The sequence below is a fragment of the Cebus imitator genome, unplaced genomic scaffold (genome assembly GCF_001604975.1).
Source record: "Cebus imitator isolate Cc_AM_T3 unplaced genomic scaffold, Cebus_imitator-1.0 Scaffold161, whole genome shotgun sequence".
NCBI classification, from domain to species: domain Eukaryota; kingdom Metazoa; phylum Chordata; class Mammalia; order Primates; family Cebidae; genus Cebus; species Cebus imitator.
Genome location: NW_016107476.1, coordinates 3,273,342 through 3,278,873, shown reverse-complemented (window position 1 = coordinate 3,278,873; position 5,532 = coordinate 3,273,342). Strand labels below are relative to the sequence as shown.

At 34.4% G+C, this 5,532-nt stretch overlaps 1 pseudogene; it reads left to right on the top strand.

Moving 5' to 3' along the window:
* The first annotated feature begins 2,215 nt into the window (after window positions 1-2,215).
* Window positions 2,216-2,837, top strand: LOC108314791 (annotated as a pseudogene).
* Window positions 2,838-5,532: the final 2,695 nt, after the last annotated feature.

Below are 5,532 nucleotides of genomic sequence, written 5' to 3'. Positions count from 1 at the left end.
AGCCAAGATCACGCCATTGCACTCCAGCCTGGGCACAAAAGTGAAACTCCATCTCAAAAAAAAAAAAAAAAACCCAAAACCTTTAAAAAAAAATAAAAAAAAAAAAAAAAAAACCCAAAACCTTTGAAATGTACTTCAAAAATAAACTCTACATCTCTGTGTTATATTGGATAACCACAAATATATTTCAAACAGCAGAAAAAGAAATTTTATTTAACAGAATATCAAATTAAATGCTAGTTTTAATGATATAAACTGACTTTAATTGGAACAAATGTATTATAATTTATTGTTAGCATTGCCAAAAATTACCTAATATTAAAAGTATGATTCAGTTAATTTTTCTCAAAATACAATGGGTTAAGCTTGTGTTATTATATTTGTCACATTTGTTTTTGGCAAAAACTCTTCAAATTTGCAAAACACATTTAAAATAGAATTTCTTAAACTCACTTAGAAATATAATTTACATGTATCTTTCAGATAAGACTGCCACAATTGCAAAGCATCCTGTCCAATTATAGTCTATATAAGAATGTGATTACATTCTGGAAGGAAATCAGTAATCCATATGCTACATTTAAATCTTATAAGATCAAAAAATAAATTTTTAGAAAATCAAAATTAGGAAGAGCAAGGAAACTACAACTCTGTTGTTGATCTTTAAATTTAAATTTATTTATAAATGTAATAAATGTTATTATAATCTATCTTTTTATGGTTGTAAAAATAACCATAATGAATAATACTTGTCATTTGAATTTACATCGAGTAAAAAAATTAAAAAAATTCACCTGTGCTCACACTCATCTCCATTCCTCTATTTATTTATGTATTTTGATTTTAAGCTTTGTTTAGATATCATTCACATACCATGCAATTCATAAATTTAAAGTGTACAATTCAGTGGTTTTCAGTATGTTTATAAATATGTGTCATCATTACCACAGTCAATTTTGGAGGTCTCAAAAAGAAATCCAGCACTTGTTAAAGATCATACCCCTCCATCATCCACAATCCCATCAGCTTTATGCAGTCACTAATCTAATGTCTATCTCTATGGACATGCTTATTTTGGAGATCTCATGTAACACGAATCGTATTTTATGACTGGCTTCTTCACTTAGCAGCATGCCTTTTCTTTTAATGGTCAAATAATATTCCATTGTGTGACTATGCCTTACTTTGTTTATCCATTCATTAGTTAGAGGACATTTGGGTTGTTTCTACCTGTTAGCTATCATGAATAATACTGCTATAACCATTTGTGTACAAGTTTTTATGCAGACATACATTTTTATTTATCGTGGGTATACATCTGTGAATAGAAGTGTTGAATTATATGGGTAATTCTATGTTTAACCATTTGAGAAACTGCCAAACTCTTTTCCAAAGTGATGGCATTATCTTACATTCCTACCAATAGTGTACGAGGATTCTAATTACTCCACATCATAGGCCACACTTGTTATTGTCTGACTTCTTGATTCTAGCCATCCTAGTGGGTGGAAGTGGTGTCTCATTGAGGTTTTCATTGGCATTTTCGTAATGAATATTGATGTTGAGCACTTTTCCATGTGCTTATTTGCCATGTTTATACTTTATTTGTATAAATGTCTGTTCAGATTTTTTACTCACTTTAAAAATGGGGTTGTCTTTTTATCACTGAGTTGCAAGTGTTCTTTCTGTATTTCAGATACAGTATGTTATCAGATAGATATATGATTTGCAAGCATTTTCTCCCCACTTCTGTGTGTTGTCTTTTTATTCTCTTGATAGTATCCTTTGAAGCACAGGAGGTTTTTATTTCAATGAAGTCCAGTTTAACTATTTGTTTGTTCTCGTTGCTCTTGCTTTTGATCATATCTAAGAATCCATTGCCAAATGTGAGGTCATGAAGATTTATCCTTATGTTTCTTCTAAGACTTTTATAGCTTTAGCTCTCACATTTAGGTAGTTTATCCATTTTATGTTAATATTTGTATATTCCGTGAGAACTTAATTCCTTTGCATGTGGCTACCAAGTTGTCTTATCACCATTTGTTGAAAACACTACTCTTTTCACATTGAATGGTCTTGGCATCCTTGTTGAAAATAAATTGACCCTCTCACAGCCATTGCAGTACATTGATCTCCATAGAGACAGCGCCAGGACAAGTGAGAGCTAGATGGGCACTGGGTGACTCTGTGCCTCACTGAAGAAAAGTAACTAAACATGGGCAAAGGAGACCCTAAGAAGCCGAGAGGCAAAATGTCATAATAGGCATTTTTTGTGCAAACTTATCGGGAGGGGAATAAGAAAAAGCACCCAGATGCTTCAGTCAGTTTCTCAGAGTTTTCTAAGAAGTGCTCAGAGAGGTGGAAGATCATGTCTGTTAAAGAGAAATGAAAATTTGAAGACATGGCAAAGGTGGACAAGGCCTGTTATGAAAGAGAAATAAAGATCTATATCCCTCCTAAAGGACAGACAAAAAAGAAGGTAAAGAATCTCAGTGCACCTAAGAGGCTTCCTTCGGCCTTTTTTCTGTTCTGAGTATCGCCCAAAAATCAAAGAACATCCTACCCTGTCCATTGGTGATGTTGCAAAGAAACTGGGAGGGATGTGGAATAACACTACTGTAGATGACAAGCAGCCTTATGAAAAGAAGGCTGAGAAGCTGAAGGAAAAATGCAAAAAGGATATTGCTGGATATCAAGCTAAAGGAAGGCGTGATGCAGCAAAAAAGGGAGCTGTAAAGGTGGAAAAAAGCAAGAAAAAGAAGGAAGATGAGGAAGATGAAGAAGATGAAAAAGACCAGGAGGAGGAGGAAGATGTAGAAGATGGTGATGATGAATAAGTTGGTTCTAATGTAGTTTTTTTTTTTTCTTGTCTATAAGGCATTTAATCCCTCTGTACACAAGTCATTCCTTTTAGAGAAAAATATTGAAATGTTACACTGTGTAAGATTTGTTTATAATCTGTACAGTGTCTTTTTTTTTTTTTTTGTATAGGTAACACACTACCGAATGTCCCTTTAGACAGCCTTTTTTTGGTGGTATTTTCAGTAGCCACTAACCTTGCCAAGTAGAGTATGGGCGTTGTGAATTGGCATGGAAATTTAAGTCAGGTTCTTGTTATTGCACAGCACAAATTAGTTATATATGGGGATGGTAGTTTTTCATCTTCGGTTGTCTCTGATGCATCTTATATGAAATAATTGTTGTTACTGAATATCACTCTAATTGCAAAAAAGAAAACGTTGCAGCTGTTTTGTTGACATTCTGAATGCTTCTAAGTAAATAGTTTTTTTAAATAAAAAAAAATCAATTGACCATAGATACATAGTTTATTTCTATATTCTTTTTTTTCTTCCATTAGTCTACATGTGTATTCTCATGCTAGTCTCAAACTGGTCTGATTGCTGTTGCTTTATAGTAAGTTTTGAAATCAGAAAGTGTGAGTGCTGCAATATTTTTCTTTTTAACAAGATTATTTTGCATATTCCAGACCCTTCCCAACCCCATATTGATTTTAGAATCTGCTTCTTGATTTCTAAGAAGAAGCCTTCTGGCCTTCTGATAAGTACTGCATTGATTCTGTAGATCAATTTGGGGAGGATTGTTATCTTAGCAATGTTGTTTTGAATCAAATTTAGAATAATAGAATAATTTTTTTAAATTCTTTAGAAATTCTTTATTTTTTTAAATGGGTTTTATATTTCTCAGTATAAGTTTTACACTTTTTTAGTTAAATCTATTCCTATTTTATTCTTTTTGATAATATTTTAAAAGTGTTTTCTTAATTTCATGCTAAATTATTCATTGCAAATATATAGAAATACAGTATTTTTGTATATTGAAAGTATATCAGGGATAAGCAGAGCAAGATGGCAAAATACAAGGCTCCATTGAAGCCAGTAGTGTTGGCATGTGCCTGTAATCCCAGCTACTCAGGAGGCTGAGGCATGAGAATCACTTGAACCCAGGAGACAGAGGTTGCAGTGAGCTGAGATCATGCCACTGTACTCCAGCCTAGGTGACAGGGTGAGACTCCGTTTCAAAAAAAAAAGGCTTTATGATTATCCCCTCTGCAAGGACACCAATTTACCAATTATACACAGCCAGGAGCTGTGGCTCATGCCTGTAATTCCAGCTCTTTGGGAGGCTAAGGCAGGTGGATTGCTTGAGGCCAAGAGTTTGAGACCAGCCTGGCCAATATGGTGAAACCCTGTCTCCAATAAAAACACAAAAATTATCTGGGCATGTTGGCACAAGCCTGAGATCCCGGCTATTTGGATGGCTGAAACACAAGAATTGCTTGAACCCGGGAGGTGGATGTTGCAGTGAGCCAAGATCATGCCACTGGATTGAAAGTGAGGTATTGAAGCCTCCAACTATTATTATTATATATTATTATAAAAAGGCCTATTTCTTTCTTTAATTCTGTCAGTGTGTGTTTTATATATTTGAGGATTACATTTTTATATATTTGAGGATTATATTTTATGATTATATATATTTCGAATTGCTATATCTTCTTAAATAATGGTACCTTTCGTCATTCTATAATGATGTTCTTTGGCTCTTTTAACATTTTTTGACTTAAGGTCAATTTATAATTATAGCATAGCCGCTCCAGCTCACTTTTGGTTGTTATTTGCCAGTGGTCACCAACCCTGGGTGTACTTCAGTGGCACCTGGGTGCCTGCAACAAAATACATATTCCAGGCCCAACTCTAGACCTCCTGAATTATTCTCAGGTTGGAAGGAATCCAGGAACCTATATTATCAAAGTTCTCCCTGCCCAGATCACTTGTGTAGTTAATCCGCATATTAGAATAAAATTGGGGAACCACTGCTTACACAGCATAATGCCATCATGATACAACATCTTCGTTTGTGAAATGGAGAATGTTAGGCCCAGGAAACTTATGTGTCTTCACAGACCTTGTAGGAGATCACATCAAGTCTCAAGTAAGCACTCAAGTCTACTAAGTAATTAGAGTAAATACACTGAGAAAGCCTGCTAAGTCTTTCTCTATTCTGTTTCCATTATGTGATGCTGCACAAAATGTAATGTCACACTGCTGTTTATACTTACTCTAATAATTGGCTTAGTTTGAGTCTCCTAGAAAATAAAACCTTAAGCAAGAATTAAACATGAATACTTTACTTGGGAGTTGCAAACTCAGGGCACTGAGAGTGGAACAATAAGAATAGTAACAAGGATGGGAAGTAAAGCAATGCATGATACATGAGCTGTTGTTTCAGTATCCACAACTTATCTCTGTGAATACAATCATGCATGGCTTAACAAAGGGGATACATTCTGAGAAATGCATTGTTGGGTGGTTTCATCTTTGTACGAACATCACAGTGTACTTATACAAACCTAGATGATTTGGCCTACTTACTAGTCGTCTAGACTATATGGTACAACCTATTGCTCTGAGGCTACAAACCTGCACAACAAGTTACTGTACCAAATACCGTAAGTAGTTGTAACACAATGCTAATTATTAGTGTAGCTAAACATATCTAAACCTAGAAAAG